Source organism: Leptonychotes weddellii, chromosome 14, assembly GCF_054177405.1.
Source record: "Leptonychotes weddellii isolate Sample4059 chromosome 14, ASM5417740v2, whole genome shotgun sequence".
NCBI classification, from domain to species: Eukaryota; Metazoa; Chordata; class Mammalia; order Carnivora; family Phocidae; genus Leptonychotes; species Leptonychotes weddellii.
Genome location: NC_138382.1, coordinates 33218728 through 33240983, shown reverse-complemented (window position 1 = coordinate 33240983; position 22256 = coordinate 33218728). Strand labels below are relative to the sequence as shown.

Here is a 22256-nt window from a genome sequence, read left to right as displayed (position 1 = left end):
CTTCTTCTTCTTTTTTTTTTCTTACACATATTTTGCATTATTTGTTTCAGAGGTACAGATCTGAGATTCAACAGTCTTGCACAATTCACAGCGCTTACCAGAGCACATACCCTCCCCAGTGTCTATCACTCCAGCAACCCTCAGTTTGTTTCCTGCAATTAAGAATTCCTCATATCAGTGAGATCATATGGAATATTATGCAGCCATCAAAAGGAATGAGATCTTGCCATTTGCAACGACGTGGATGGAACTGGAGGGTATTATGTTGAGTGAAATATTCATTTTAATTTTGCAGGATTTAAAAACTTTGGGAACAAATACTTTTTTTTTTTTTTTTTGTCTGGGCTAGGTCTCAGCATCTGTGGAGCAGACAGCTGGAAGGCCATGGGATCCGTATCTCTAGTGCCTAGTGGCTAAAAGTCCTGGAGGGAGGGCCCCTTGAGAGTGTGTTCGGTGGAGGAGGAAGGGGACTGTCATCCCAATGCAGACTGTAGCAGTGGGCGTGAGGACTCTGGGGCTGGCGCTTGTACCCGTCCCATCCCAGCTCCGCTTCTGAGTTCCCATGGGCACCCCAGAGAGAAAGGGGGAAGGGGCTGCCCTGTGGGTTCCCTGAGAAACCTGTTTTAGCTCTCTGACCCTTTAGCCCACCCCCATCCTCAGCCCCCATCAGCTTCCTAGAGTCGCAGGTGCTACAAAGGGAGCCTGCTTCTCCCTTCTCCCTTCTCAAGAGACTCCAGCTGTTTTGCTCATCAGAATGGAGAGTCTGGGCTGGGCAGATCCCCAGGGATCTGTGCCTGGGCAGGGGGGCTGCTCCCAGTGCTGCCATAGGGTTGCGAGGCAGAGGTGTCACGGGGGCAGGAGAGGTGGGGAAGGAGTGGGCTTAGATTTAGCAAGGGGAAAGATGGTGGTCAGAACGGACCTGAGCGCACATGAGGGCCACTGCAGACGTAATTCACAGGAACTTTGCAAACGATTGGAGTCCTGCCCCGACGGCATGGCTAGGCTTGTTGCTCTCGATACTGAGGTGTTAATGTCGGGGAGATCTCATACGTAGCCATAGGCTGGGGATTTTGGGGGCACATTCCCACTGGCCTGCCGTCCGACTGCTTTCCTTCTAGCACTTAGGGCTCATTTATTCACTGAGCATGCTTCAAGTTACATGTTAGATGCATGGATGCATAGATGACTAGTCTACATGCCTCCCTTTTAAGTTATTCTTGAACTCCTGGGAGGGGATCTGTGTCCGTAAAAACCGGGCTTGGAAAGTGCTGGCAGAGTAGCTCCTAACACTGCCTGGGGCGGGGGATAAAGGCTTTCAAGAGGAGATTTGAGTTGGGTCTTAAAGGAAGGATAGGAGCTCAACAAGTTCCTGGGGTGGTGGTGGGGGGGGGAATAGGACCTACCCAGGAGCACAGTTTCATCTCAAGGGCAACCACAGTAACAAGAATGTATTGAAAATTCAGTAGCCTAAACCCTTTACAGACATTATCTCCTTTCATCTCTCAGAATCCAGAGATTGGAAGGTGCTTACAAGTCAATGCTGAGTGAAAGTATGTTCAGGTATTGTCTCTCACTTTTGTCTTTTGAACATGGCTTCACCAAGGCATGACTTTTCCTGTTACCTGCATATAGCATGGCATTTTATACCTCTTGGCACCTACACATTTACACATCTGTGTTTTATCCATTACCGTCTAGCCCGCTCTGTTGGCGATGAACCACCCTCTCGATGGAATTTGTCAAGTATGAGTCTTTTCCCTGCGGTAAGACTCTGGGCTCCCTCCTTTGTTCCCCAGGACCCCAGCTCAGAGTCACACCCAAAGTAGGTTTGGTTTTTTTTGTTTTTTTTTGTTTTGTTTTGTTTTTAGGACTTCTTACCATTTTGTCAAATTAAAGTTTTTTTTTTTTTTTTAAGGCATGGAACAAAAACTTCACATGTCTTACATGGCGGCCATGTGATGTACATCCAGTGCCCAGTTTACAAACTCTAATATAGAACATATTTGAAAAGACTCCCAGCTAATCCACACTGAGAATATCTATGCGCTTTTAGGGGGATTTTTGGCATGGGTGTTTCTTTTCCGGAACAGGTGGTGAAGCTAAATTTGTTTGGTGTGCTTGACATACTTGGAGCCTGATATTAAAAGATTTCAGTGGCTGTAATGAACAGTTCTTCCCTTCCTTGTTTACAGGGGATTGGGACTTTTTCTGGGGTGTCGGGTTTCTGTTTTTGCTGGAGGGCTGGCTGGAAACCATTCTCAGCCCACATTCTTCCACGGGGACAAACAGCTGGGCTGATTTGGTTTGGAAGCCTGTTCCTTGGCTGCGACATTTGGGTCAGAATCGATTTCCGTGATTCCTCTGGGTCCACAGACACAGAAGAAATTTCTGTAATTTCTTCATGATCCCCGTATTCATGTATCCCCATTTCAGTGTTACGGGGTGGCAGGGAAGGGGGTGGGGGTGCGTGCGGGCAGGGCATCAATATAAAAACATGGAAAGGTGCCTACTTGATGGATCTGAGCATCTTTCTGGTCTAAAAACCGGTCATTCAGCGTTTGTTTCAGCTAAAGCAAATGGATGCCTCCAGATCACCTTTGTGATGGACAGTGAGGCTTTCATCCTGTGGACAGTGAGGAGGAGTGCTGCTTGCTTAGGTCCTTGAAACAAGCCGGCCTCGGTTCTTTCAAAGTGTAGATTTTGGACTGACTACTCTCCAACGTCAGGCTCCAGGGTGCCCCTGGGAACTGGGTGGTAGCAATGCCTTTGGTGAGTGGGGTGGGGCGTGACCACAGCCACAGTACCTTGGCGCTGCCTCTTGGAGCTAGAGCTGGGAAGTGTCGCTGACACCATGTTATCCCCGTGGGTTTTCACCGTGTTGCTTCCCACGGCAAACCTGAATCTGGCTCTTATCTGCAACTGTCAGCATTGTGCTTGCGTAGCTGCGGTTTGTGGAATGCCTCTTCATCCTTCCAGCTGTTTATTGGTTTTTCATTCAAGATCAGGGGGCCTGAGCTTTCGGTGGGGTGTGGCACAGGCTTGTTTTAGGCACTGGAGAGTGAAAATTCGTTTGCAGTTAGCCCTCTCTCGCCGCCAGCTTGACCTCCTTCCGATACACTCTCTCCTTTTGGTTTTTGCGGGCAAGACTGTATGGTCAGCAAGAAACTGGGCTTCAGATTCATACGGATTTGGGTTCAAATATTGGACTCTGGTATTTTATTATTTTTTTTATTTTTTATTTATTTTTTTTTTAAAGATTTTATTTATTTATTTGAGAGAGAGAGAATGAGAGAGAACACATGAGAGGGGATAGGGTCAGAGGGCAAAGCAGACTCCCTGCCGAGCAGGGAGGCCGATGCGGGACTCGATCCCGGGACTCCAGGATCATGACCTGAGCCGAAGGCAGTCGCTTAACCAACTGAGCCACCCAGGCGCCCTGGACTCTGGTATTTTATTCATGATGTGACCCGAATAATGAGTTACCATACACATTCGGCTCTTGTAGCCAAGGACACAGCAAAGTGGCTTCAATGGAATAGAAGCTTCTGTCTCTTTCACATAACAGAGTACCTGCTTTAGAATTGATGAGACGACTTTATGGTATCTAGTTTCTTGTCCTACAACCTTCTATTCTGTGGTCCAAGACAGTTGCTCCAACTCCCACTGCCGAATCTGCATCCCAGACTGTGGGAAGATTTGGTGGGTTATGAGTCTCAGAGTCAGAAAATGGACACTGGAGCATCTAAGAGGGAAGGAGGTGGCTTCTGGAGTCCTAGGTGGGGGATCGTGGCCTTCAGCAGCCAGTGATGGACACTGACATTTGGTAGATGACAGTGCTAGAAGTCTCCTCCTTCTGGGTTGCTCTGATTTTTAGAGCAAACGAATTAGTTGAATCTGTGAGCTTCTTGTCAAATCTCCATCTCTTTCCGGAAGGCTTTCATCATTTCAGTGGGTTTTAGTTGCCATCCGTTCTCACCGCAGAAGTTTTGCCTTTAACAATTAAAGATTGACTCTGAGAAACAAACTGAGGGTTCTGGGGGGGGTGGGGGGATGGGTTAGCCTGGTGATGGGTATTAAAGGGGGCACGTTCTGCATGGAGCACTGGGTGTTATACGCAAACAATGAATCATGGGTCACTACATCAAAAACTAATGATGTAATGTATGGTGATTAACATAACATAATAAAACAAAATTAAAAAAAAAAATCCTAAAAAAAAAAAGATTGATTCTCATTGGATGGCCTAGAATCACAAGCCAGACCGTGACATCAGGAGACAGGTTACCAACTGTCGTCTGGATCTGTGGTCTCAGGAAACCAGAACACGGCAGTGAGACCACAGAGGGTGGAAGCATCCTCCACAGCCGTGCCCACGTGGGAAGGGACAGTGGAGGGCCAAGGAAGGTCTCCCCACCCCCTGAAAGGTATGGAAGCTGATGGCCTCTGAGGTTGCCCTGCCGCTGGCGGCCAGTTCTGCTTTGCCGAATTGTTTTCCAAACCTCACGTGGTGAGATAATGTGCGTTGTGATGAACGTTCTTTAACAATGGAAATAGAAAACACCAGTGTGCATCCTAGACCGTCAGAGAAGTGCACGGTATTTACTTTAATTATATATCTCTGTATACGTTTTTGTGCGCTGAGTCATGATGTAAATGTTTTTCTTATCGAGGGTCATGGTCAAAAAAAGTTGGAAAGCTATTTCTCTAGCCTAAGATGTACCACATTATCACTGCAGAGCCTTTTTCCTGTGGTTTGTTTTACTTTTCCCTGATCCAGATAACACTGTGGTGATGGGGAGGGAGGCATTTCTGGGTTTTGTCATCTGTATCTGCCTCTTTCACAAGATGGCCTGATAGCACACTAACGGCTGGATAGCACCATCAGCTGCAGTCCACAAGTAATCGTTGAGCATGAACAGCATACAGACACTGTGCTGGGGGGTGTGGGAGACGCGTAAAACCCTTTGCTGCCCTCCTGAGACTCCTAGACTAGGGGTGGTGGCAACAGATAATTCAACCCCAAGATTGATCAAAGTAGAAAATATAATTAACCTTGACCTGATTGTCATGAATTCACTTTCACATTTTAATGGAGGTAATTAGAACTTTAATTTAGGTAATTAAAATATTCTTCTTGCCAACGTATCAGTTATTTGTATGAGATACTCTTTCAGTTTGAAAAGTTTTGAAATTTGGCATGGGCAGAGGTTTGGTAAGGTGGGTACTAACGCATTGCTGATGGGAATGCATGCCGGTATCGTCTTTTTGAAAAGCAACTGATGGACAATAATTGCGTTAAAAATACATTCTTTGCAGTAATTCCATTTCTCGTTATCCATCTGTTAAAAGATCAGATTGGACAAAAATTAATACGTAAAGATGTTTGTTGCAGCTTTATTTTTTTAGAGTAAACAATTAAAAACTAATGATTCATCGGTGAAATGTATGTAAGGGGTTACCACATATTGCTAAAGTCACATTTTCAAGAAATGTGTAAAGATACTGGTGTTTACATATATAAATGAAAAAAAGTAGGATCAAATACTAAATAAGCAATATGATCTCAATTCTGAAAACAAAAAAAAAAACAGCTCTATTTGTGTCTAGGAAAAAACTAGAAAGAAACCCAGTGATTTATTAGGTGTTTAACCTCCACAAATTGTAGGATTTGGGTGATTTCTATTATCTTCTTTCAAAGTTTAATGTATTTTCTGCAATATGTGATTTTTTTTTGCTTTATAATCAAAAAATACTATTTTACAAAAACTATAAAATCACATTAATGCTGACATGCTAAGTTGAGTGTATTAATTTACAAGAGCCTTCCAAGTACCATAACTCCCATCGTTTTGGATTTTGTGGATAGTCCTAGTATTTGCCTCCTCCCTTCGCTTTGCCATTGGGGGAGATGTTTGCTATGGTAAGAGAAAGGATTAGGACAGTCACTTATTTCCTTTCCTAAATTTAGCTTTTAAGAAGACTAGAATGTGAAATGTCTGGCCCCATTGGTAAATCTACTTACATTTCTTGGAGTCCACTGGACTTAGATGGCGAGACCAGGACTAACCAGAAGACCTTCACACTCTGTCATGGGACAAAAATGAGCACTTGGACTGAATTACAGATTATGTAATTCATCCATGTTACATATATAATTTTTTTTTTGGGGGGGGGCAAACTCTCTAAAGACAAAATGGCAGCCGCTAACAATGATCAAGCACTTCTTTAGTGTTGATGCCCTAATGGTTCAACTAAATTCACTTGCATTATTTCATTTAATTCTCACAGTAACCCCGTTATGTAGTTCTTATTATTCCTGTTTTGTTTACAGGGCACCTGATATCTAAGGAGGCTAAGTAACTTGTCCAGAGTCCTTTCAATAGTAGGTGTCACAGTTGGGCCTAGGCCCAAGGGGGGCCAGAGTCCAAGTTCTCAGGCTCTTTGCTGTTCAGCATTCTTGTGCGATCCCTCTCATGCCCACCGAGACCCACGGCAACCTTTGCGTGTGGGCTAGGTAATCATTTTTAAGAATTCCAATGTCAGAAGAGACTTTCTATCACGAGACTATTGCCATTATGACTAAATTATTCTGAATTGATTGGGAATGCCAGATGCCTTCAGGTTCATTCTGTTAAAATTAGCTCTGCATATTTCTGCCCTACACTCAGTGAAACTCATGTTTTAATCTCCTTGCAAATCCAGAAAGAAAAAAAAAAAAGGCAAAAAAAAAAAAAAAGGCAAAATCATATTGCCCGCAAAAATCTTCTAGGTTTAGTCAAAGCAAGTTATAATTTCTGTTGCTCCTGGGCTCATTAGTTCTTCCAGATGGTGTATGAAAACATGGCAGGAGCTGCAAATTGTGTGGAGGCTGAAATGTAAATCAAGAAATAAGTATTCATTGTAATTTGTATGACAAATGGAAAGGCTATAAAGCGAAACAGTGCATTGCTCGATGAATTTCATCCCATTACTTTTGGGATTCCCCAGACACTATTTTTGGAAATGGACTTCCCTGATTTTGTCAAGGTCAATTGTCATTACGGCGTTTAGAGGAGTCCCCAGCATAGTTCAGATATATTTTAGGATATTGTAGCTACTTTTTTTTTTTTTTTGGCTCTTGATGATCTATGGGCTGATTGTAGTTTTCTGAGAAGAGGGAAAGGGAGAGAGGAAAATGTTACCTTAACATTTTGAGGGTTATTTGGAAAGGAATAGGGGGTTAGTTGCAAGTGTCCCCAAGCCCACTGTGGTGGAAGTGATGGTGCCCTGTCCAGGATCCCGCCCCTCCCCCCCCGCCCCCCCTGCCCCAGGACAGAGGTGCTCATTCCACTGTGTTGCTGGGAGTATTGATGGCTGGTAACTCTCAACGGAGGCCCTGAAGAGGTCTCCCTGGCCCATCAATCTCCCCCTCTACCCCTGCCTCAAGTCAGGACAACTCTGAGTGGCCACCCTGGTTCCTAAGTTCCTCACAGGGTTGGCTGAGGCCTTTGTTGCAACTGAATCACTGTTCCACTTTCTGCCCAATTTTTTTTTTTTTTAAGATTTTATTTATTTATTTGACAGAGAGAGAGACAGCGAGAGAGGGAACACAAGCAGGGGGAGTGGGAGACGGAGAAGCAGGCTTCCCGCAGAGCTGGGAGCCCGATGCGGGGCTCGATCCCAGGACTCTGGGATCATGACCTGAGCCGAAGGCAGACGCTTAACCGACTGAGCCACCCAGGTGCCCCTCTGCCCAATTTTTAATAACAGTTTGGCCTCCGACATAAGCAACAACATGAGGAGGTAGAAAGGGCCCCAGACCAGGAATCAGGAGACCCAAAGCATAACGCAAGTTTGGTGCTACCAAGCATTAAGATCTTGGGACAAGTAATTTGTCTTTTCTGTTCCTTATTTTTCTTCTCTCTCAAGTGTAAATCTTGGCCTGGATCAGCATTCTTCCCTGTGGGATTTCCTCCAGTGGGTGTCCTTTGACTCTGAAATTTTACATGCAAGATCTATGCATTTTTTTCTGGCAAGAGGGGCTGTAACTTTCGTCCGCTTCTCAAAGGGCTTCACAGAAGTTTAAGAACCAAAGCATTAGGTGATTATCTAATCATCCCTGACTCTAGCTAAGAACCAATCCCTTTATGAATACAGTGGGTGAATTAAGATGGAAATTATTCAGCCTCAGTGTTTCTGGGTAGAATCTGTAGCAAAGAGGAACCTTTGCCGACTTTGGCTCCGAGAGAGGAGGACTAAGTAAGTAGACAAATTTCAGTCAGGGGCGCCTGGGGTGGCTCAGTGGGTTAAGCGTCTGCCTTGGGTTCAGGTCATGAACCCAGGGCCCCGGGATCGAGTCCTGCATTGTTGTCGGGCTCCTTGCTCAGCGGAGAGCCTGCTTCTCCCCTCCCCCACCCCCCCTCGTGCTCTCTCTCTTTCTCTATCCAGACACTCTGCGGAGCAGGGAGCCCGATGCGGGACTCGATCCCAGGACCCCAGGATCATGACCTGAGCCGAAGGCAGACGCTTAACTGACTGAGCCACCCAGGTGCCCTGGACAGTTTTATTTCTGCCTCTTTTCTTTGACAATTTGCCTAAGGGCCAATTTAAGCAGCATATCCCAGTCTCCTTCTAGCCTGTCAAACTGGGTTAGAGATTCCTTGTCCCTGAATCTATAGCATCCTAAACCTCTGGTATCTTAGCCCTGCACATACTTTTTTTGTATGTGGAATCACGGTTTATCCACCCTGAATTTACTAGAGAATGCTCTGCCTGGAGCTTCGACGATACCTATGCCCTAGCCCTACCCTAGTTCAAGTCCATCCGATGCTTGGGTGGGGAATGGGGGGACTGTCCATCTGTCTACCTCTGTATCTCAGTCTCCTTAATCTCTTCAAGTAAGTTTGAGATGCAGCTAGGCTTGAGAACCACTGAGTTATACCATTAATGTTCCATTTAGATCTAGCATTCTGTAATTCTAACCCAAGATTTGGTAGGGTTGGCTCCTCCTCTTTCTTCTGTTCTCCTTCCCTCTCTCTTTCTGGCCTTTAGAGAAGTCAAAATCTTAGTTCTATTAAAAAATCAGTGCAAAACAGCTTAGTTTTAATTCTAATTTACCTTAGGTGCTTTGGAACGAACTCAGTGACGCTGAGATGATGGGAGTTGTTCAAGAATGAGTTACTTTGTGTGTTGCCTCCTTATACTAGCTCAGCCCAGCCTCTGCTGGTCTGGGGCCCAGCTCTGGAGCTGTGCCTGTGGGCCCTTTCTAATTATGTCTCCACAGCACGGCCAGTCAGGCCTACAGTGAGCAGAGTCATTCAAGGCACTTCCTGTAATGTTTCAAACTGTTGCGTTGTTGACATTCAGTGCATGTGTTTGTCATTGACACATAGGCTCTCATTTCAGCTGGAAAGCCTTGCCTTTCATGTAGAAGCTGTTTAAAGGAAATGTTCCTACTTATCTCAAAGCCAGAGAGAGTGGATAGGAGGGAGGACTTTGTTTGCCCATATCTTCAAACACACTGCATTTTGGGGATGCCAACAGGACTGTTTTAATTTGCTCCCCACAAAGGCAGACTTCTGCTGCTTTTCCTGAGATCCTGGCAGAAGAGTGTTTGTCTTTAATGTCACCATACGAGAGAGTGCAGCTGTGTTTATGGTGGGAGTTACCTGTAATTTATATTCTAACTTAAATGTTTAAGAAGATTAGCTGTTTCCTTGCATTTAAAGACCTGAAATAGTTTTCTCTTTTTTCTTCTCTTTTCTTCCTTTCTCTTTTCTTTTCTTTTCTTTCTTAAGCTCAACACTCCTACAAATTTTTAACGACCAGGAAGGTGGTTAGAAGATCAGGACTTCTGTTCTCTGGTACCGAGTTGGAATTGTTAAAATGGTAGCATTTCAGAATGTAAACATATACTTAGTTTCCAATCTAGGAAAACATAAGCAAATGAGGCAAAGCTAACCAAACTGGCTATCTAAATGAGGGCAGGACTTTTCTTAGGAGGTTTATGAGACCCAAGCTGATCATATCCTAGGTCTCTCTTCTCACTTACTGTTTTGTTATAGGTCAGATCACAGTAAATCTTATTATCCTGAAAACTTGACTTCCAAGGATGTGAGGGGAAAGTGAGCTGGGTCAACACCACTCAGGTTTTGGGACTGGGAAGACGGGGGCAGTACGGAGTGATTGTGGACTGATCGACTATAATGGAGCCCCAAAGTTCTGTTTTATAAGCATGAACAGATTCCTCCCCTCATCCCACCCAGTGAAATATGTTTTTTTTCTCATCTGGGAACTAGAAAGGAAAACTATTTCCTTCTCCAATGCGAATGGAATTTGGAGCCCTTTGTTCATTTACCTTTTAGGACCTTTTCTCTAAAACTAACCTTCCATTGAAGAGTTTACTAGAGTCGCCAATGAAAATTAAAATGTAGCATCATTTTTACTCATCAATTCAGCAAGCATTTATTGAGTACCTGCTTTATGTGGGCATTGTGTAAGGAATAGAAAGATGAGAGTGGGCTACGTTGATACAAATACATTTAACAAATTATGATAAATGCTTTAATAAGTCATCTAGCTGCTGGTTAAATAGTCAGTTGCTGCTGGTTACAGATATCCAAAAAGACAAAATACTTTGAGATCTAGATTTAGTGTGTTTATGATAGTTTCTTGGTCTAGGAGTCTTGAGGCCATTTGACAAAAGTCAAAGAGGTTAATCTGGCCTGACTCATTTTTGTTAACCTATTCACAATAGTGATGCTATTTTCTTTTCAAGATTTTATTTATTAGAGAGAGTGTGTGAACAGGGGGAGGGGCAGAAGGAGAGGGAGAGGAGAATCTCAAGCAGACTCCTCGGTGAGTGCAGAGCCCCACTTGGGACTGGATCTCACCACCCTGAGATCATGACCTGAGCCAAAACCAAGAGCCAGATGCTTAACTGACTGAGCCCCCCAGGTGCCCCGTGATGCTATTTTCTTTAATAAAATTTTCCAAATTCTCAGTAATAGTCAATTCTAGAATTTTCCTGGCACTGATTGTCGATTTCACTGCTTTGTACTTCTTAAAATTTTTTTCTGAATATTGTTTGATCATTTATATTTTTCCAACTTTCCTCTATAGGCAGCACTGTCCATAGGGAATGAAGAGTCAGTAATTACTATTTTATAACTAAGCCATCAGCAGTATGGGGGCTCACAGCCCTGCATTAGCCTGGTCAAAGTCAATAGGACCATTGGGTTTCTGAGCATGCACAGAAGTGCACTTTGTCCACACGCTCCACACGAAAAAGTTCCAGAATTGCTAGACAAGTTCCCCTTGGCCACTTAGCTCCAACCACAGTGCCTTTCTAGGTTCTAGAAGCTTATTCTGAATTTGTTTCAAAGTTATTATAAAGATCTCTTACACAACTTTTTGATAAGTCTAAAATTATTTCAAAATAAAAAGTTCAAAATTTATTCAACTACTCACTGTTGGACATTTAGATTGTTTCTAAATATTTAAAAAAAAATAACTTTAGTGAATATCTTTGTCATGAATTTTTGTGTATATCCCTGTTAATTTCCTTATAATACATTCCTAGAAGTGAAAATGTTGGTTCCCAGTGTATGCATATTTTGATGCCTATTAAATTATTCTGTGAAGTTTCCCTTAATATGGCCATTAGCTATTATAATTTTTAAAGTATTTTTCAATTTGATAGAAAACAATGGTACTTCACTGTTTTAATTTACATTTCTTCTGGTACTGAGGTGAATCCTAATCTTATGTTTATTACACATTTGTACTTTTTTGTGTGTGTGTAAAGGACCTGTTCATGACTTCTACATGTTTTACTTTTGGTAGTATTCCCATTTATCATAGTGATTTGTATGAAGTCATTGATGTAGTTCCAACTTGTGCCCTAATGTGGAGAATGCCTTTCAGTTGACAACCTTGGAGATTTTATGTTTGATATGTTAAGAGAGTGTGAGACTTTTGTCTTTAAAAACAAAAAATAAACATCTTCTCTTCAAGAATTGAAAGAATAACAATATATGAGCAACAGCACCCAAGTAACATCCAAAATTGACTTTCTCCACTGGTCATCACACTTTATGCTTAGATTTTGCTGAAGCACTTCACCCTTTTTGATCAGAAGGAGAGTTTCTGGTCCATACTGGTCTCTCAGGGAGTGGCAGAGCATGAGAATGAAACATACAATCTATAATCTACCAGCTCATGTCTCCTTTAGTGCAAAATCCAACACAGTACTCTTCTCTTTTGCCAAGCACCCCCCTCCTTCTTTCACCTGTGGTTTTCTGGGAATTCAAATAAGACCTGTCATCTTGCTTCCTATCAGTCCTCCTCATGGATGGATACTTCCTGTGGTTCAGGCCTCTTTTTATCCCTGAATCTGTTCTTTTTTTAGAGAGAGAGCGAGCGCACGCACGTGCATGAGTTTGGGGGGTGGGTGGGGGTGGGGTTGGGGAGGGGCAGAGGGAGAGGGAGAGAGAGAATCTTAAACAGGCTCCACACCCAGCACGGAACCCAACTCGGGGCTTGATCTCACAAACCTGAGATCATGACCTGAGGCAAAACCAAGAGTCAGACGTTTAACTGACTGAGCCACCCTGGCACCCCTCCCTGAATCTTTTCTTTAAGAACTCTGTCGTTTTCCCCGCCTTCAGTTAGTTTTTCCAGAAAAGTCTCCTCTGCTCCTAGCCTGACTTATCCTCTTAGGAAGTTCCCACATATTCTTAGGACTTAAACTAAAGGCTCAACTGGAGGCATGATGAGAGGTGATTTGATTGTCAGGGGGCACACGGGTATGGTACTCATAAGTTTAAAGTCCCTTATAAATAGAAGTGTGACTTACAGCCCATAGTTAAGCAGCTGATTTTGTTATTTTTGACGTTTCTATCATACTCTAGCTATAATCTATTTTTTCCTGTGAGAAGTTGGAGGACATGTTTCCTGACTCCCATCCCTTTCAGTGTGAATTCTTCTCTTGCTTCCTGGGCAGGTCCCCAGTCTCTAGTGGGCTTCTAGAACATTGTGTACGTGTCTCTCTTAAAATACTCCCTTGTTGCCTTGACGGTTCTCCCTTTATACGTTTTTTCCCCACCTATTATAACATAAACCTTGTCAGAGCTTATCCTGTGTCTTACTCATTTTTATGTTTTCCTCAACCCAAACGGTGCTTGATAAATGGAATGTCTTTGATAAAAGTTTAGCATTGTTAGCAATATGTCCATCTTTGTAGAAATTATATTTGTAGTGTGTAGCAATTGAGAAGTGTGGATTTTATTTTATATCCAATAGTTAACCACGTAATACATATATATATTATAAACTAGGAAATGCTGTTAAATAAAAAGAAAAGGAAAGTCTTCTGTAATCATACTGTCTAGAGATTACTACTGTTAATGTTTGGTCATCTATTCCCCCCAGAATTTGAAGAAGAAGAAGGGAGGAGAAGGAAGAAGGAGAAGGTGAAGGAAGAGGGAGGAAGAGGAGGAGAAGGAGAAGATTTATTGAGTATTTACTGTGTGCTAAGTATTACATAGATTTTCTCACTCAGGCCACCTGTTAACCATATGTGATAGGTCACCTACTGTTTTCTGCATTTCAGAATGGAAGATGCAAAGGCTTAGGGAGGTTAAAGAACTTGCTCAAGATCATGTGACTGACAAATAGCTTAGTCTGGATTTGAACTCCCACGGTGTGAGCCTAAGCACACGTGAGTCAAAACAGCATATTGATCAAAGTGCACATCTCTAGAGCTGAACTTCCTGGGTTTAAATCTCCGTTCCTTCACTAACAAGCTGTGTGATTTTAGGCAAGCTAATTAATCTCTCATCAATTCCCATTCTCTCATTTTAAAAATGGAGTTAAGATGATATTAGCCCTAAACTTGGCATAAAGTTGGAATGAGGATAAGAGCAAATAATTTATGTGACATATTTATAGCACGGCTACCTATAGTAAAATTTGAATAATTTTTTTTGTAACCAAAACTTTAAGTCCAAATATTCTCACAAATAATTAACTCTTATATTGCTATAAATTAAATAAAAATGATCACGCTGTAATCCTCTTTGTTATCTGCCTACTTCACTTACTATACTATGAATGTCATTTTAGTTAATAGTACCACGTCATTCATAGGACCATACAGTATTCTACTCTTTGAATACACTGTAATCTATGTAACCAGTTTCCTGTTCCTCTAGGATGGGAACTTCATGAGATGGGGACTGTTCCAAGTTCAGTCCTGGAAGGTGCACAAGGTAGGTGCTCAATAAATATTTATTGAGTGAATGAATGAATATTATTGAAGTTGCTTTCAATTTTTCACTGTTAATAATATTTTAAAAAATTCTTTACTTCTAGGAGCTTTTGATGTTTCAAAATTTTCTTGTGTAGTAATACACAACCTTCCAGTCATTGCTTAAGAATCAAAATGTAATTCCTACACTGATGTAGAAACATGTTGTGTCTAAGGGTACCCATTTGGTTTAAGAGAAAAAATGCTGCGGAAGTAAAGATGCATGGTTATGTTTAAAATAATAACTTTAAAAAGTCTCTTTCATGAGATGGTTTTCAAAGAGTGTTTTACCATGTGGGTAAATTTTAACAAAAATTGCTCCAATTAGCTCCAAGTACAATGACATGCATAATGCTTTGATTACACATATGAAATTCATTTAGTCAAGAGACTTTGAGTAGGAAAAATGCAACTTTGTAAGAAAAAAAATCCCCATTACTATAATGATAAAATAACACCCCCTCCAAGATCTAATCACGTACACGTTTAGAAGAAAGCGTTTTATATCCTCTATAACAGTAACATCTGGTGACTCTCGGACTGTTCCAAAGCAGCTCTACTCTGCTTTCACAATTCCATTTTGTGTTATACAAATCAGTAAAGTTGCCTGCAGAGATTTAGGGAACTTGGAAAAATTTCAATCTCACTTAAAAGATGTGCTACTATTTCTCAATACCTTGAGCTTGGGTGGAGTGTAGTAATGAGCCGGATGAATGAGGCAAGGAGAGCCACTTCACGTATTGTTATGATGTAGTTAACACCTTGGAGAATTTCTTCGAGGAGGTGATGAGACTGGCCAACAGAACTTACTGAGTAGAAGGAAAATAAATAGACTCTGACTAGCTTGAGGAACAGAGGTAGCAAAGGGAGGAAATCTAGAATCCAGCCCAGGGTGTACTCTTGGTGGAGAATGCTTCGTAATTATGTTTTTTGATGGCTTGAACTTAATTTTATTTCTTGGCATTGAACTGAAGTGTAAACCATGCAGTCTAGTTTGCTTCCTCAGATAGTATTCAAGTTGCTTCAGACTTGGTCAATTTGTCTTTCATTTTGATTTTGTTCAGTGTGAAAGTGATAGTCTCCAGCTCCCTGCAAGCTCCCTGAATCATAGTTTGTCTGAATGGCTACTGTCATATCAGTTGGAGCCAAGACTCTGAAAACTTAATAAGAGACATTGGAGACCTGTGAACAATGGCTAAGCAGTTAACTAGCCATTGTAGAAGGAAGTAATCCAATGATATTTTGGCCTAAAGTTCACTTACACCTAACCGAATAGCAGAGTGTGAAGGAAAAATAATCTTACTAGGGTTTCCTTCCCTCAGCTTCGCTTTTTATTTGTTTGCTTCTCAGTTTTTCCTCCTGTTCTCTCCTTCTGATACTTTCTCTTTTTTTCTCCCCTTTAAACATGTTTCTCCTTAAAAAAATAAAAAAAAAATAAACATGTTTCTCCTTTATTCTTATATTCTCCTTCCTCCCTCCTCCCCGCTGCTGCCCCCTTGCCTCTCTCTCATTATTTCCCCTTTCTTCACCCACCCCTCCACCAATTTTTTAAGTGCCCATGGAGCTAAATTAGTGAAATAGTTTTGTTTGAAATTTTTAAAATAGTTTGAGGATAACGTTTATTTTTCCAAGGAAAAAATTATGCTCGACTTTTTCTGTTTTGTTTTTGTATTTTAGAAAGAGTGCATGAGTGGAGTGGGAGTGGGGGTGGGTGGGGATGGGGTCAGGGGAGGGGCAGAAGGAGAGGGAGAGAGAGAATCTCAAGGTTCCATGCTCAGCGCAGAGCCTGACACGGGGCTCGATATCATGACCCTGAGAATATGACCTGAGCAGGAACTAAGAGCTGGAGGCTCAACCAACTGAGCCACCCAGGCACCGTTCACTTTTTCTGATCTTAGTTTTATTACCTAATTTAAAGCACTTGAATAAAGTCAAGCACAGAAATATCAGTACATTAAATCTTAGCAATTAGTATACTCTTGATTCCCTTTGGATCAGTTGACCTTGAAAGAAAAAAGATTTCCTGTGTTTTCTCTGAACAACTTAAGATGGATGGTTGCTGTTACCCTTATCAGTGCTCTTAAAGATGGAGTATCCACCCATTTCCCAGTTCCCTATTTCAGTGGGTCATGATCAACTTGTCTGCCCCCATTTTTTTTTCAGTGCACTTTACGCTCATATTCTTTTGTTTGAGCCTTAGTGGAAAGAACAAATGGACAATGTCCTCCTTAAAGTAATGGTTCAAGTTCTAAAAAATGGCTCTTAGGCCACCTTTGAAGGTGGACCAAAAATCCAAAGGTGGACCTATTTTTATAGCGTAGTTTGTGGACAGAGCTTGGGCTTTGGAGCCTGACACTTGGGTCCCTGGGCAAGGCATTTACACCCTCTCAGCATCTGATTCCTTCGTTATTAGAAAACATTCAGAGGACTGTTGTGAGAATTAAAAGAATTTAAACCGGCAGAAGACAGCATAGTGCCCCCATGTGGAGAGATTCTGATGAATGGCAGCATAAACCCTAGGAACCCCCCTGTAAAAGGTTCTTTCCATAGGAATGCTACTGATTCCCTTTCCTACCTCTCCATGACCCATAAATAATGAGTGTGATCTGGGAATATTAAAATCGGAGTGATCAAAGAGCATTAGGTATTGAGAGAAAGGGAGAAACAGACAGTTGGCCTACTTACCTTGTGCCTCTTTGGTAGCTGTGTGACTAAACTTGGAGCTTCCTAATGTAGAGGTAGGAGAAATAGTGGACCTATCATTTGCTGAATTAACTTTTTTCAAACACATTGTGGAAGAGGGCCTGCCCCTGGGGTTGCCCCTCCTCCACCCCCCATAGGCATTGCACAAGTATCTGGTTGGTGGGGAAGCCGAGCAAATGTGATAAACTCTCTCACTCAAATGTAAGAGTTACACAAGACAATGTCTTGTGTGTTTATATGTTTGTGTGTGTGGACGTGTGTTTGTTGGAAGATAATCGAATCAAATCCTTCTCTTAGCCATACTTGAAATGCTTCTAAGACTTAAAAAAAAAAAAAAAAATCTCAGTTACATGTTCTTGGGTACTTTCTCCAAATTAACCTTAAAATGCTGAGACCAAAATCAATCCAGTCAGGAAAATGTTATTATGAAAATTTATATTGGCCATGCTCTGAAGGTTTCAATAGCTCTTAATTGCAGGTCAGTGTTCACTGTGAGCTGGGTTGCCAACAGTTTCATAGTGACATCATGAGTAGTTAAAGTGGTCAGGCTTGCAAGTGATTTACTTTCTAACCAAATAAATGAGAATGAATTCAAAAATTTCTCTACAGTGACATCACTTTTACTTGCTTTTATTATGCTTCCCTGGGTAAAGAATGGAGAGTGGCATTATGGCTGGCAGGTTGGAATTTTCCCTGATCCAAGATGTGAACATTATTGGTCACGAGTCTTGTGAACAGTTTATATGAAGATAAAACTGGCAGAAAATGGGATGCATTGGGCCAGCATTGATGCTGAAGTAGAACCCTAATGCTTTAATAATGCAACGTTTTGTTTATTGAAATTCATCCTTCTCAGAAATACCTATGGATACAGGGTCTTGATGAGTGATAGAGTAAGAAAATGGATCTTTAAGGGGATCTGTATATGGTATAGTATAAGATAGTTCTGGTGCTGTCAAGACAATAAGGAGAGATGGAAGTTAGACACCAAAGGGGTTGCAGATTAAAGGTATGGACAGCTAGTCTTTAAGGAAACCAAGAGAATGAAGAATAGCCACCTTGCCTCTTGGGTGGTCATAGAAGAAGATGACACTTACTTCTCAGAATCTGAAATGGTATAAGAAACTCTGAGTTTGAGGGATTTTCTTCAGACCAAAGACCTTAAAGATGTGATGAGCTAGGCTGTGGGAAGGGTCTGAGTCCATTCACTGGAGTTTCCTTTTCTTCACAGTTTCAGGAGAGAAAGGAGGAATAGGTAAGAGAATGGGATAGTGAGAGGAAATCATAGGAGAGACAGTCTTCCACAGGTGTCCTGTATTTCTACACCTCTTGCTGAGTAGACCAAGAAAGTAAGGCCAAGATCACTTGATACCCAGGCCATTTCTCAGGGCTGTATTTGCGGTGAGCAGCCTTGAGGGGTGAAGTAATGTCTGCTTCTGGGACAAAGTGGAGGCTTGCTTCCAATGGAATGGTGAGTTCCCCAAGCTCCATGTTCCTCGCCAATAGTTCCCCCACTGTGTGCAGGCATCCCTCAGGGTCCTCTGTTCCTCTGTGGGATTTGGAGGGCAAGTGACCGATGCCAAATACTAATGCTCATACTGCATGTTTTGCCATGAGTAAAGTCCTTTGTCTCTAACCCAGAGATCTTGTGTCTTCTGTCAGCATCCATGAAATAGTAATGAGCTAATTTATTAGTTTGTAGCTAGGTTAAAATCAAACCTCAGACCTAAAGGAAAGGGATACAATTATTTACAGAAATGTTTAGAAAGAACACGAGTCTTCACCAACGCATTTTCTTTTCCTCTGTCCCTCGTGAAGTTGTTCAATCCTCTTTAAAAACCATTCATAAACTCTGAGGTTCTTGGCAATGCTATAGATAGAATTCTTGGACTTCTTAACTTTGACTTCTAAAATCAGTGAACTTCCTGAATTCTTCTGAGGCACATGAAAGACTTGATGAGAGTGCTGATGTGTTTGATACCAGACTGATGGGGTCTTGGAGGTGGTCCAGCCATTCTTGCCTTTAGGCTATACTTAAATCAGGCTGCTTTTCAAATATCTCCACAGAATGGGTGAGTTTAGCTACATTCCCTCAGGAGCCTATTTCATTTTTTCCCTTTTAGGACATTTCTCTCTGCTTTAGAATTTAAATAGAAAAAAGAGAATGAAATCTTATCATTTAAAAATTTTCCTTTTGTGGGTTAGAAATGGATCATACCCTGAGAGAAAAAAAATCTTGAAGTTCACTGTCATTGTCTTTCCTCAAGGCTGAATGGTGTTCCAATTTTCTTTAAAATATTTCACTGTGAATCTCATTCCTATAACTATTTTCTGCTGGTTTCCTTAGGGGAAGTTGGGAAAGAACTTTACTTGTATGTTCTCAAGGTCTTTTGACCTTGCTATACCTTACATTTTCTTTCTGCCAGAGACATTTTTCTTTTTTAAAGATTTTATTTATTTATTTGACAGAGAGAGAGACAGCGAGAGCAGGAACACAAGCAGCAGGAGTGGGAGAGGGAGAAGCAGGCTTCCCGCCGAGCAGGGAGCCCGATGCGGGGCTCGATCCCAGGACCCCGGGATCATGACCTGAGCCGAAGGCAGACGCTTAACGACTGAGCCACCCAGGCGCCCTCTGCCAGGGACTTCTATGAGTACCATTTTCTAGGGGTTGTATTAAGCCAATTCCTCAGTTGGGTCATTGGGATGATTAAGTTCTAAGACTACTTCCAGTATAAGGTTTTGAGTTTGTATTATTTGAGGATCACATATCCCCATTGTGTGTACACCTCTGTAGAATATCATCACCCTCTACCCATTCTATCCAAAAGTGCTCTAGATTGCATGACCAATTTGCCATGATTTGTCTAAAAGAACATGTGCTTCCAAGGGTGTGCTCCAGCAAGAGACCCCGCCATTTCCACAAGCTTCCCTTACAGATATGGCTTGTCTTGTGTTTCAGTGTTTAGTAATAGTAATAGTGTCATTACTATTGATATTGTTATCTTACAGTTAAGAAAAACAGGTCTTTATTTTAAAGGTCAAACAGCACATATGTACAGTGGCCCATGTATTAACATAGTCTGACAGAGAAGTACTGTAACTGGTTTACCTTTTGACTTTCTCAGCCATTTACTTCTCAGTCAACAAATGTTTATTTGAGACTTAGCTGGTGCAAACAGCTGAGATTTAATTATCTGATTGAGTACAGTAACTGATCGTGTAGCTGTTTGCCATCAATTCTTTCTTTTTTTCCTTTAATTCCTTAGTGATAACTTCTGTGGTATAGGATTTCTTGGGTTAGGATGGAGTTAACGTGAATAATTGGGCAAGTGTGTCCTTTGAGACAGTCTTGAGAGAAGATCATTAAAACTCTGCTCAATTATGTACTTTTTTTTTTTTTTAAGATTTAATTTATTTTTTGACAGAGAGACAGCGAGAGAGGGAACACAAGCAGGGGGAGTGGGAGAGGGAGAAGCAGGCTTCCCGCAGAGCTGGGAGCCCGATGTGGGGCTCGATCCCAGGACCCTGGGATCACGACCTGAGCTGAAGGCAGACGTTTAATGACCTAGGCACCCAGGCACCCCTCAATTATGTACTTAAGCAGTGAGGTTTTTCTTTTTTTTTCCTATGAATTTTATTTCTGCTCTTAGAAGCCTTACTTTGACTTGTACTGTAATCAACAGTTTTAAGTGTCCTAGCTGTCAATCTGCCGACCATTAAAACCTTATATTTTTGCCTGTGAATCATATTTAGCCAAACTTTAATAGCTTAAGCAGAGTCAGAAATATGATGTTGTAGAATGACTTTTATTTATGTGCAAAGATATTTACCAATGACGATTGTCACTTTCTTCCTCTGGCTCATATTCATTTTCTGATTGTTCTGTTGTTAATACCTATAAACCTGGTGCAGGATCTATTGCTTAGAGTGAGGGTTTTTAATTGTTGAAAGGGCCAATGCATCCCAATAGGGCTTACTGTGATCTTGCCATATTTTGAAAAACCCAGTATCATGGATGTTAATATTGGAGTGTGTGGAAGAAACCTCATTCTTGTTGGTATTTTAAATCCTCTTGGCCTCCTTGGCCACTGTTGAAAAAGATGGCCAGATGTGGGGGGGCTTTGACCAGATTCATGCAGGTACATTCTGACTGCCCCTCACCCAGGCTCTGGGGCATGTGCCTCTTACTCCCCAACCCACAGATTCTCTGACACTGCAGGCTGGGACACCTGTGGAAATCCCGCTGGCATTCATGTATATGTAAGGTGTTGGGTGAGGGAGTCACTGCCCCTAGGAATGTGACCCATGGTTGATCCAGTTGGGCATGCCAACCTTCTTTTTTTCCAAGTAGGTAGATATTATTCATTTATTTAATTTTAGTGAAGTGTGGTTGACATACAATATTGCATTATTTTCAGATGGACAGCATAGTGATTCAACAAGTCTGTTATGCTGTGCGCATCACAACTGTAGCTACCATCTGTTACCACACAGTCATATAACAATAGTATTGACCATATATCCTCTGCTGTACCTTTTATCCCCATGACTTACTCGTACCACAACTGGAAGCCTGTATCTCCCACTCCCCTTCACTCGTTTTTCCCATCCCCACCCCCGATAACCATCAGTTTGTTCTCTGTATTTATACGTCTGTTTCTGCTTTTTGTTTGTTTTGTTTTTTAGATTCCTCATATAACTGAAATCATATGGTATCTGTCCTTCTCTGACTTAGTTTCACTTAGCATTATACCCTCTAGGTCCATCCATGTTGTCGCAAATGGCAAGATCTCATTCTTTTTTATGGCTGAATAATATTCCTCTGTGTGTGTGTGTGTGTGTGTGTGTGTGTGTGTGTGTATAATAGATCTTCTTTATCCATTCATCTATGAAGGGACACTTGAGTTTCTTCCATATATTGGCTATTATAAATATTGCTGCAGTAAACATAACAATTATGTATCTTTTTCAATTAGTGTTTTAATTTTCTTTGGGTAAATACCCAGTAGTTAAATTACTGGGTCATATGATATTTCTATTTTTAATTTTTTGAAGAACCTCCATACTGGTTTCCATAGTGGTTGCACTGGTTTATGTTTCCACCAGTCATGCATTCAGGTTGCTTTTTCTCAATATCCTATGTTTTCTTCTAGGAGTTTTATGGCTTTGTGTCTTATTTTAGGTCTTTATTTTGAGTTTATTTTTGTGTATGATATAAGAGATTGGCCCAGTTTTGTTCTTTTGCATGTAGCTGTCCAGTTTTCCC

The 22256-nt window shown here is 41.7% G+C and overlaps 1 long non-coding RNA gene across 5 annotated transcripts in view; it reads left to right on the top strand.

Annotated features, from left to right (window-relative positions):
- Positions 1–22256, top strand: part of LOC145717193 (uncharacterized) — a 94372-nt gene that overhangs the window by 33359 nt on the left and 38757 nt on the right. Inside the window, exons 4-6 of one of the 5 annotated variants that reach the window (XR_014140261.1) lie at positions 13411–13497; positions 13566–13699; positions 14193–14513. This is a non-coding gene — a long non-coding RNA (uncharacterized LOC145717193). Of the gene's footprint in view, positions 1–4076; positions 4425–13410; positions 13700–14192; positions 14514–22256 lie in introns of those variants that run through there. The other 4 variants (XR_014140258.1, XR_014140260.1, XR_014140259.1 and 1 more) reach the window with 4 other exon arrangements.